We start from the raw sequence: 12,653 nt of genomic DNA, 5'->3' as shown, positions 1-12,653 counted from the left end.
GAAGCATTTTCGGATGATCTGACTTCTAGGGGCAAAAACGGCATTATAAGTTTGGAATTTGGGACAACGCCCAGAAATAAAAGTTGTAGATAATTGAATTATCTTTCCATCCATAGGTCGTGGGCCCTCATACGATATCGGGATCAAATGTTATGACCGTTTTACTGAACGAACATCCAGTCAGAAATTTTAACCCTGTGCGAACGCGCCCAGAGGGGGCGCGAACGCGCAGAAGGAAATCATTTAACTCTACGCGATCGCGCCAGAAGGCAGCGCGATCGCGATGAGCACTTTTCTAGCTGCTTCTGGCAGCTTCCAAAACAATTATAAAGAGGGGGAGACCCCCTCATTTTCAGTCCAAAACCACGAACACCACCCCAAAAATCCCAGAAAATTTCCCAACTTTCCACCACCAAATTTTAGCCTAAACCAGGTATAATTTCCCAATTTCAGTCCGGATAGCGTATAGTTTTCACTGCAGAATCGTATGGCAGTGCGTTGTGGCATAAAACTAAGGTGAAAAAGGGAAGATACAACAATATTAAAAGGAGAAAGGTATGAATCTCTTCCTATTTGTGTTAATACTAGTTTATTTACGAAGAAGACGCGATTAAATAATTGTATACTGAGTTAATTACTTATAAAAGTTGGAAAACAGCGTGTGGGCTGTTTTATGGAATATGTTGATATGAAAAAGGATAGTATTGATGTTGGTATTGTTGTTGTGTTGTTGACTGCTGAATTAAAAATTCGGGCTAGGCATATGAGCAGGGGAGATGCTGCCCAAATTTCTGTAGACAAATAGTGAATTAAAGAATGCTAAAAGTCTTACTATTGACAATTGGTAAATGTGACCATTTGTAGATTTTGAGCGAAACGGGAATTGAATTTGGACAAGCGTAAGACGCAGCTAAGGTATGTAAAGTCTTTCCCTTCATTCTTAGGCATGTTCTGAACATAATAGGCTCGGCCGCGAGCCTTAAATACGACTCCGTTCCTCGGAATTCGATATGGAAATCTGTTCCAATTCCTTCAGTAAGATTGAAACTATGTCCTTATAAAATATCTTTAAAGTATGCTTTTGTACGAAACCTTCCTAAACGGAGTCGGAATACTTTCGAATGATTATGGATGACCTCATAAGGTCTTTTATCAGTAATTTATGTATCTTGCCTCGAGTTGGTCCGAGGTGGGCCCACGGAGCCCCGATACCCCGTGCATGATCTAAATTGCCTCATTTCCGTCCGTTTTTCACAGGCAACATCTGAACTATCATTTTGAACATAATATGACTGTTTTTATATAAATCTCACAATATGATTTTGATATCTGAAAATCTAGTTCGGGTTATGATCTGTCGTGCCTCCCCAAGTGACGTGTAGGCGCGTAGTTTGAAAACTATGTGAATACTTTGATTCGATCTGCCAGTTGGCCTATTTCTGTTCCGTTGAATCTGTACGACGATCTGTACGTATGTGGTTTTTCATTAATCAGTTCGTGCATGTGCTATGATTCCTTTCACCGGATCCCGGACCGGTACGTATATCGTGCGGTGGGCCGCCGAGCCCCATATGTGAATTCCGAAGTATGATGTGTCCGGTTTCGGGGTACTGTGGTATATGTCCGTCCCCGATTACCGAGGATATATATTACGAAGTATGATGTGTCCGGGCTCGGGGTGCTGTGTTATCTGTCCGCCCCCGGGTACCGTGGTTATGTTATGATGTGTGACGGAGATCGGAGAAGAATTTCTGATATCTGACGTATTGTGGTGCTAATGGCAGGAGTGGCGACCACGTTCCTGTACCCTATGTGTGATTCTGTCTGTCTGTATGATTTACGCTTCTGTCTGTCCATCTGGATTATCTGACCGACGGGTTACGATTCTGTCTGTCCGTCCGGATCATTTGTCCGACTGGTTATGATTCTGTCTGTCCGTCCGGACCATCTGTCCGACTGGTTATGATTCTGTCTGTCCGTCCGGATTATCTGTCCGACTGATTATGATTCCGTATGTCCGTATGGATTCCGATTCTGTATGTCCGTAGGGATTCTGATTTTGTCTGTCTGGACCATGATTCTGTCCGTCTGTCGGGACTATGACTCTGTCTGTCCGGCTTATGAGCCTGTCTATTATATTTTTGTGCTTCCGGTCCAGATCATGATTTTGTTTGATATATTTCTGCTTTACATACTCGGTACATTTTTGTACTGACCCCCGGTTCTTCGGGGGCTGCGCTACATGCCCGCAGGTACAGACGCACCAGGTGATACGCCGCCAGCGTAGGTTTCTGACTCTGCTGTTTGAAGAGCTCCTTCGATCCGGAGCATATACTTTTGGTATATATCTTCTGTTCTTCCGTATGTTCTGTATGTATGGAAATTCTGGGTACGGCGGGGCCCTGTCCCGTCATATGATTCTGTATGTCTGTAGAGGCCTGTAGATAGATGTGTGGGTTACGGGTTTTGTCTGTATGTTAGCCTTATCGGCTTATCTGTAAATGTCTGCATGTTCAGGTATATACATATATATATGTTGCGCGCGTGTCGTATCTGTATCGGCCTACTTCTGTAACATCTGTTTAAAAAAAAAAAAATCTGTATGATATGAGATTCGGCCAGGTAGGTATGTACGGGTACCCAGTTAGGGTACCAGTCGCGGCCCACGGGGTTGGGTCGTGACAATGCCATCCCACCAATATATCGATTTAAGATCATGGTACATCTTAGTTTCACCTAGATGAATAGAATACCGGGAATAATGTGCTTCTTCTAAAATCCGTTGGCGCAAGTTTGCTACATTCGGTACACATAACCTGTCTCGATATATAAGAACCCCTTCTATGGAAACTTCGAATGGAGACTTTTCCTTTCCATGGGATAGATCTCGGTAGTGGCTTAATTGAGGATCTTCATATTGTCGTTCCTTCACTTCTAGATTCAATGACGAAACTGTGGGGTCATTGACGCTAATACCTGCATCTCCTGAATCAGTTGGCCATACGCCGAGACTTGCTAGCCGATGGACCTCACGAACCATTTCTCGCTTTTTCGAAGGAACTCCACACAAACTACCCATCGATCGACGGCTAAGGGCATCTGCTACTACATTCGCCTTCCCTGGATGATATAGAATGTTCACATCGTAATCCTTCAGTAATTCTAACCATCGCCTTTGCCGTAGGTTCAACTACTTCTGTTTGAAAATATATTGAAGGCTTTTGTGATCCGTATAGATGTCCACGTGCACACCATATAAGTAGTGTCTCCACATTTTCAATGCATGAATGACCGCAGCTAGCTCAAGATCATGAGTGGGATAATTCTGTTCATGTTTTTGCAACTGTCTCGAAGCATATGCAATAACTTTCCCATTCTGCATCAATACACATCCTAATCCCACACCGGAGGCGTCACAATATACTACATAGTCATCTGATCCTTCTGGAAGTGTTAGCACTGGCGCTGAGGTCAACCTGTTTTTCAACTCTTGGAAGCTACGCTCACAGGCATCACTCCACTGGAATTTAGCCGACTTCTGGGTTAACTTTGTCAATGGGGCTGAAATAGATGAGAAGCCCTCTACAAATCTTTTATAATATCCTGCTAACCCAAGGAAACTACAAACTTCCGTGGGCGTCGTAGGCCTTGGCCAAGTCTTCACAGCTTCTATTTTCTGAGTGTCGACTCGGATACCATTATCTGAAATAACATGACCCAGGAATGCAACAGAATTAAGCCAAAACTCGCACTTCGAAAACTTTGCATACAATTCCCGATCTCGAAGAACGCCAAGAACAATTCTTAGATGATCTGCATGTTCTGACTCTGTGCGAGAGTACACCAAAATATCGTTGATGAACACTATCACAAAAAGGTCCAAAAATGGCCTGAACACATTATTCATTAAATTCATGAACACTACCGGGGCATTCGTCAACCCGAACGACATTACTCGAAACTCGTAGTGACCATATCTTGTCCTGAAGGCAGTCTTTGGAATATCTGTTTCCCTAATTCTCACCTGATGATAACCCGATCTCAGATCTATCTTGGAAAACCATTTAGCACCTTGTAATTGATCGAACAAGTCGTCAATTCTAGGAAGGGGATATCTGTTCTTCACCGTCACTTTGTTCAGCTGTCTGTAATCAATACACATTCGTAACGAACCGTCTTTCTTCCTTACGAACAAGACTGGTGCTCCCCATGGCGAGGAACTGGGCCTGATGAAACCCTTCTCAAGTAAATCTTTTAGCTGTGCTTTTAGCTCTTTCAGTTCTGCTGGAGCCATTCGATACGGAGGAATAGAAATAGTCTCGGTGTTTGGTAATACATCAATGGCGAAATCAATCTCCCTTTCTGGAGGAAGGCCTGGTAACTCGTCGGGAAACACATCTGGAATTCATTCACTACCGGGACAGACTGGAAAGTTGGCACTTCCGCTTCCGTGTCATGAACCCGAACTAGATGACAAATATAACCTTTGGCTATCATCTTTCTCGCCATAAGGTAGGAAATAAACCTACCCTTTGGGGAAGCTGTATTACCCTTCTACTCAAGTATGGGCTCTCCCGGAAATTGGAATCGAACTACCTTTATCCGGCAACAAACATTAGCATAGCACGATGCCAACCAGTCCATACCCATAATTACGTCAAAATCTAGCATCTCAAGTTCAATCAAATCAGCCCTTGTCTGACTATCACATTTAATGACTACACAGTTCTTATATGCTTGCCTCGCTATTACAGGATCACCAACCGGAGTGAATACCTCAAAAGGCTTAATCGGCTCGGGTCTCACCCCAACACAATCAGCGATATACGGAGTAATATATGAGAAGGTAGAACCCGGATCAATCAGAGCATGTATATCACGGGAAAATATAGTCAGGGTACCTGTGACGACGTCTGGGGAAGACTCAAGATCTTGTCGCCCAGCTAAGGCATATACACGGGGTTGAATGGCACCTAAATTGGATGCTCCCCCTCTACCTCTGCCTCTGCCTGCTGTAGTCTGAGGAGTCTGTGTTGTCGGGCGCACTGAAGAAGACCCCGCTGCTGAACCTGTGGGTTGAGTCCCCGCTCTATCTCTTGCTGAAGGGCAATCTCTCATCATATGACCAGCCTGCCCGCAAGCATAACAAGCATCCGAACCCTGACGACACTGTCCGGAATGTAATTTGCCACACTGGCTACACCGCGGTACTGAAGGTCTCCTCTGGTTAAAGTCTCCCCTAGACTGCGAATCTGAGGCCCTCGAACTCTGCCCCTGGCCTGACTGAAAAGAACGGTCAAATCTCCTATCCGAGAATCTGGGAGGTGCACTGGTCGCTGACTGACCTGAGTGCCTGGAATGCGTCTATCTCAGTCCCCCTCGGTACTCACTGCTCTCCCCCATAGATCTAGCCCTCTTACCTTGTCTTCTGTCACCCTCACGATTAATTCTCTGTTGTCATTGTCGTTCCTCGAGGTTCTGAGCATGGGCCTGTATCCGGGAAATATCCATCCCGTCTTGCAAAGAGGCTGTCAGGCAATCTCTGAACAAGTGTGGTCCTAAACCACTCACAAATCTATAGACTCGGTCTCCCATGTCAGCTACCATAGTCGGAGCATACCGGACCAATGAGTTGAATTGCATACTATACTCTCGGGCACTCATGCTTCCCTGCTTGAAATTCAAGAACTTGTCCGCTCTAGCTCGGCGGACTTCAGGTGGCAAGTAATGACGAATAAAGGCATCTGCAAACTCTTGCCACACGGGAGGTGGAGCATTCTCTCCTCTTGATATCACCCAATTATTATACCATAGTACCGCCATGTCGCGAAGTCTATATGAGGCCAACTCCACGGATTCGGTCTCAGAAGCATGCATAAGTTTCAGCGTCCGCAACATCTCATCAATAAAACCATGTGGGTCCTCATCCGGCTTCGACCCGAAAAATTCTGGAGGGTTTAAAGTAAGGAAATCACGGGCTCTTGTACTAGCCGAACGATCACTTGGGCCCGCATTATGTCGTTGTGCCTGAGCGGCAACCAACTGTGTCAATAAATGTATAGCCTCGGACACTTGTTCACCCGAAGCACCCGGTGGAGGAATCAAAGCTGAGGCTCCTCCCTGCTCTTCAACATTGGGCGCGGCCTCACTTTGCGATTCACTTTCCTCTACATTTGCCGGAGGCTCTCTTTCCGCCTGCCTCTTTGTAGTAGCTTTTCCTTTCTGGGCAGCTGTAGCTTTTCCTTTCGGCGGCATTTTTCTGAAACCATAACGCACTTTTAGGAATGATATAATCCTAGACATGGCTCTATCGCACGATCTCATGAGAAGAAAGATGGTCATTTTCCTAAATGCCCTGTAGCCTCTTGTTTATTAGCGTGGCGCGCAACACACCATAAACAAGACTCTACTAGACACGGCTTGTAGACACTTCCTAGGGCGAACTGCTCTGATACCACTTCTGTCCCGACCAAGCTAGGGGCCGCGACGGGTACCCGGAGCAATTACCGAGCACCGCTCACTCTACTGCTTGTCTTGCTCATTTAATACTCTTCTATCAATTTTACATACCAATTGTAGGAAAATCATATTTAATCAAAACATAAATACTTTATATACTTTTGCCTCTTGGCCATCAAAATAATATACATGCATATGAAACATCTTGTGAGACCATCTAACCCACACTGCGTATCTACGAGCCTCAACTAACATAATGAATACATAGACGAAACAAGACTCCGTCATGCCCAAAATATGCATATATGAATGTACATCAAAAGAATAGCCATAAGCACTTCCGAACAATGGAGTGCTATCTATCAGCTGACAGCTACTGAGGACCTGGGCCAAGCTCTCCTCCCTGTCTACCTGTGGGCATGAACACAGCGTCCGAAGAAAGCACGTCAGTACGAATATTGTACCGAGTATGAGAGGCATACATAATGAAAGGAGACATCAATAATACGGGGGTAACATCAACATGAGATATCTGGATCTGACTGATAATCATAAATGAAGTAATGCATGCTATCTTACTCATACTCATCATCATGACATGTATGCATCATATGCAAGCTGCCCGTCCATGTCAGAACGGTGTGATAATCAATAATATTAGCCCGCGTCCATGCCTCCCGCATCCGGGGTACCATCTCATACCGCCCACTAGTGGTGTCTGCCCACGCCCATAGGTCGTGGTGTATCTGTATCGCCGCCCGCCGAAGCGGTGTCTGCCCGGCAAACTAGGCCCGGTGTGAATGCAATCATGACATGCTTAACGTAAATACTCATAGTAATATGCTTATCATAAAATACTTATCTTATCATAATGCGTATATAAGACTCATGATCAACTTTACTCTATCGGGGTGACGTAAGGTCGTGATCCCCCGATTACATTATGGGACCATTATGGACATTCTGCCTCACCTTGAAAGGACTAGTACATAAGGTGAGTTTAGGCAAGGAATAACATCATCATCATTCTAGTGTCATCATATAACTTATCTCATATAGACATTCATAGGTATAAGCTTTTAACTCCTTGGAATGCAAGAACTCATGAAAGGAATAGGGATTCAAGCTAAAAGATTCATGCCATTAGAAAGAAAGGCTAGCTCACATACCTTGGTCGTTTAGCTAAGATATCGCTCATTTGTTCTCTGTCGTCGTTACCTTCATAAGAGAATTCGTATCAACATTAGTAACTGATTATAAGAACGCGTCGCTAATTCTAGGAGAAGTCGGACAACGCTTCCTTCGCTCATACCACTTTTCTTATGTTTTACATTAACTCCCAACATTCATAATTACTCGCAATATCATAATCGACAATCTTCATTTACGTACATTTGGCAAAATCCACCATTTTCCTCCAATTTTTCCTTATTTCTACTTCTAGCTCGTCCTTGCGTTTTCATGCGTTTAATGCTTGTTTCATGATATAAACATCATTTATAACGTATTAGTACTCACAACAGTTCAATATTCATAGTTCCATTCCACTATCATTCATTTATGTCACTATTCATTCAATAATGACCCATTTTTATGTTCTTCTACATTTCAAGTGTCTAAGCTTTCTAATACCTCAAACAACATGAAAAAATCATGAAACTTACCTTGGATGATGGTTGAACAATCCTTAAGTTGAAATACTTCAATTAGCCAAAACCCTAGTTCCACCTTCTTGGGAATTTCTTCACTTAGATGATCCTTTGTTGTGTTCTTACACTTGATTTCATGAATTTGGTGTTGTTGGTCTTGATGTTCTTTTGATTCTTTGGGATTTCTATAGATGAAGTATGTGGAGAGGTCTAGAAGTTTCTTGAGTTGGTTGAATGAATAATGAGTTAAAATGAAGCTTAAGTCCCCTTTAAAAATCACAAATCTGATCTTTAATGAATTCTCGTCGGGATGAACAGTGGTCGTAAACCACCATCTACGGACCGTATTTTGATTTACGGTCTGTCCTCCATGGTCGTTTTTAATCATCCCAGAAACAGAAAGTTTGGCTGGGGATTATGGCAATTTACGATTGAGGTTTACGGTCCGTAAACCAGTTTACGGGCCGTCCTCCAAGTCGTTTTTAACCATTTTCATAATTTACAGAAAGTTGGGATTTTTGACAAGCTGGAGGACGATTGCACTATACGGTCCGTAAATCACTTTACGGGCCGTATAGTGCCATATACGACCACTGGGCTGAAAAATTTTCCGCGACTTTCTTATTTCCAAAAATTCTTAATTAGCCATTCCCGACTTAATAAAACATCATTCACTCAAACTCTTCATCATTCCACTCATCATACAAGTACGGAGAAATTTCCGAGGTGTAACAGCTTATGATACCATCCCGGACGCGGCATGATGATGATATGATGATAACACCATGCCTATATGGCCGGGCAGTATACTAAATATATATGTATGTATAAGATGTTTTTTTAAAGCCAAGTATGCATGACATCGGCCTTAAGAGGCATTCAGATGTATAGGTTATTCCTCTTATCTCATGTTACTTTCCATATCTCTTCTTATGTTGTTATTCATGCCTTACATACTCAGTACATTATTCGTACTGACGTCTTTTTTATTCGTGGATGGTGCGTTCATGCCCGTAGGTAGGCAGGGAGACCGATCATATCCCTAGGAGCTTCATCAGCGATTGTACAGTGGCGCTCCGTTTGTTCCGGAGCTACAGTCTATGGTACTATTCTATTGGTGCACATATGGGCATGGCGGGGTCCTGTCCCGTCTTTATGATTCCATGCACTCCATGTAGATGCTCGTAGACAGGGGTATATGGTTAGCTATTTTGTAATCTCCTCTGTTCATATTTTGTATATCCTTTTTGGCAGCCTTGTCGGCTTGTATATATGACATAGTTGGTGATGTTATATAGATGTGCTATCTTTGAACTCATGCTCTTATAGATTATGGTATATATATGAGTTAATCATGTGGTCCACCTAGATATGAATATGAGAAATATGTTAAGAGGTGCTCAGTAGGTTAGCTCCGGGTGCCCGTCATGGCCTTCCAGTTGGGTCGTGACATGAGCATTCAAAGCAGAGGTGGCAAGAAGTATTTTTTTTTTTGTGATTGTTGATGACTTTTCAAGATTCACTTGGAATCTATTTCTAAGAACCAAGGATGAAACATTTCCTGTGTTCGTAGCCTTTGTGAAACAGATTCAAGTGAAGCTGGGACACCAAGTTGTAAGTATAAGATCTGATCATGGCACTGAATTTGACAATGCCAACTTTAATGAATTATGTGCTGAAAATGGGATTAGTCGCATCTTTTCTGCTCCTAGAACACCTCAGCGAAATGGTGCTGTGGAAAGCAAAAACATGACACTTAAAGACATGGCAAGAACAATGTTGATTGCAAGTGAAGTGTCCAAGAGCTTCCAGGCAGAGGCTGTTAACACTGCTTGTCATTTGATTAATAGGTGTATGATTAGGTCCTTGCTTGATGAGACACCCTATGAGCTGCTGAATGGAATGAAACCCAAGCTAATTTACCTTAAGGCATTTGGATGCAAATGCTTTATTCTTAATAATGGCAAGGAGGCCTTAGGGAAATTTGATGCTAAAAGTGACGAAGGAATCTTTCTCGGGTACTCTTCTCACAACAAGGCATACAAAGTCTTCAACAAAAGAACTTAAATTGTGGAAGAAAGTGTGCAAATTATCCTTGATGAGACAAATGAGTTGGGAAGCAAAGGGACACAAAGTGGTGAAGCAGAAGATGGAGACCTCTCAATTCCTAATGAGGTCCTGGAAATCACAAATTAAAAAGCTGAAATGATGAATCAAGTTGAGGCAAGTAATGAAGAAGATGCAGCAGAATATCCAGATGATGCCAAGGTACCTGGTCCCTCCATCACTCCACTTGAAGCTGAAGATAGAGTAGCTGATGCTGTGTCAGGTACTCCAAGTGTTGAACAAAGAAGTGGAGATCATGGGTCTATAGATGCAAATGATGGATCAAGTGTGGTGGCACCTAGTCCCTCAAACACTGAAATTCAATTATCCAACTAGAAACACGAAAGATCTCACCCTCTTGATAATGTAATCACTCCCTTAGATTCTGGCATCCAAACCAGGTCTAAGGTGAGAAACATGGTTGCCTACTCTGCTTTCATTTCTCAAATCGAGCTCAAGAATATCAAGGAGGCATTGAAAGATGCTGATTAGATTAGTGTTATGCAAGAAGAGCTTCATCAATTTGAAAGGAACAAGGTGTGGCACCTAGTCCCTAGACCAGCAGACAACACAGTGATTGGGACTGGGTGGGTGTTTCACAACAATCTTGATGAGTTTTGAAACACTACAAGAAACAAGGCAAGACTGGTAATTCAAGGTTATAATCAAGAAGAGGGTATTACCTATGATGAGACTTTTGCACCAGTGGCAAGGATTGAGGCAATCAGGATTTTAATTGTTTTTGCATCTCATATGGAATTCAAATTGTTCTAAATGGATATCAAATGTGCATTTCTCAATGGATACTTAAAAGAAGAGGTTTCTGTCAAGCAAACCCCTGGTTTTGAAAGTCATGATCATCCTGAGCATGTTTTTAAGCTAGACAAAGCTCTCTATGGCTTAAAGCAGGCTCTTCAAGCATGGTAGAAAAGATTGTCAAAGTTTCTTCTAGAAAATGGGTTTACAAGAGGTAGAATTGACAACACTGTGTTTCTAAAAAAAGAGGGAAGAATCTGCTAATTGTGCAAGTATATGTTGATGACATTATCTTTTGTGCCACTCTTGATTCCCTATGTGAAGAGTTTGCTAAGCTCATGGGAAGTGAATTTGAAATGAGCATGATGGGTGAGTTAAACTTCTTCTTGGGACTGCGAGTCAACCAATCTCAAAAGGGCACCATGATTAGTCAACAAAAATACATCAAGGAGCTGCTTAAAAGATTTGAAATGGAAAATGCAAAGCCTATTGATACCCCTATAGGAACTATTACTAAGCTGGACATGGATGAACCTGGACCTTCTGTGAATGAAACCATGTATAGAGGTATCATTGGGTCATTTCTATACCTAACTGATAGCAGGCCTGATATTGTGTTCGGTGTAGGGCTGTGTGCAAGGTTCCAATCAAGTCCTAAAGAGTCTCAATTGAAAATTGCTAAAAGAATATTGAGGTATCTTAAAGGTTCACAAGACCTGGTCCTCTTCTATCCCTCTGGAGACAATTTTGACTTGGTTGGTTATGTTGATGCCAATTATGCTGGTTACTTGGTGGATAAAAAGAGTACCTCTGGAATGGCATATTTTCTGGGATCATGCTTGATCTCATGGGGTACAAAGAAACAGAAATATGTGGCTCTCTCTACTGCTTAGGCTAAGTATGTAGTTGCTGCCTCTTACTGTGCTCAATTGTTGTAGATCAAACAATAACTTGAGGATTTGGGGTCTTTATTGATTGTGTGCCTCTAATGTGGGACAATACCAGTGCACTTAATATGGCAAAAAATCCTGTGCACCATAAAAGAACTAAGCACATTGATATGAGACATCATTTCCTAAGGGATAATATGGAGAAGGGTTTGATTTGCATGAAGTTCTGCAACACAGAAGATCAAATTGCAGATATCTTCACCAAAGTACTGAGCAGAGAGCACTTTGAAAGGAATCGTCTGGAGTTGGGCTTAATCAAGCTCAACTAATTGTCCCTCAATGATTGGCTATGTCAAGAGAAAAGGCACAATGCTTAAAGTGTTTTTTTTTAGACATCTAACTCACTTTTCTAATTTTACAGGTATGCTCACATGGCACTCTCAGGACAACACTAGCACTGGAGACAGAGTTATTGCCTAAGATTTATCAAAAATAGTCAAGGGACCTGGTCCGTCTGACTCAAGTTAGTAGTCTATTTAGTACTTACATGCTTTTGGATTGTTGAGTGCCATGTCATCAATTGTTCCCGCCTCCTTTGTAAAGTCGAATCATTACAACTCTTCAGAACCGACCCGACTTGACTGAAACTTTTCGTTCTGCCAATGGGAACTGGTTTCTTGACCCACTTTTAAAAGCCCAAACAGTAAAATTCTCTTTTCTAAAAGAAGAGAAAAATCTATGGCTGTTGAGGAGTGACTTATGGACAAAGGAGCTGATAGTGAAAATGATGAAG

Source organism: Lycium barbarum, chromosome 4, assembly GCF_019175385.1.
Source record: "Lycium barbarum isolate Lr01 chromosome 4, ASM1917538v2, whole genome shotgun sequence".
Lineage (NCBI taxonomy): Eukaryota > Viridiplantae > Streptophyta > Magnoliopsida > Solanales > Solanaceae > Lycium > Lycium barbarum.
This window is presented reverse-complemented; position numbering follows the sequence as displayed.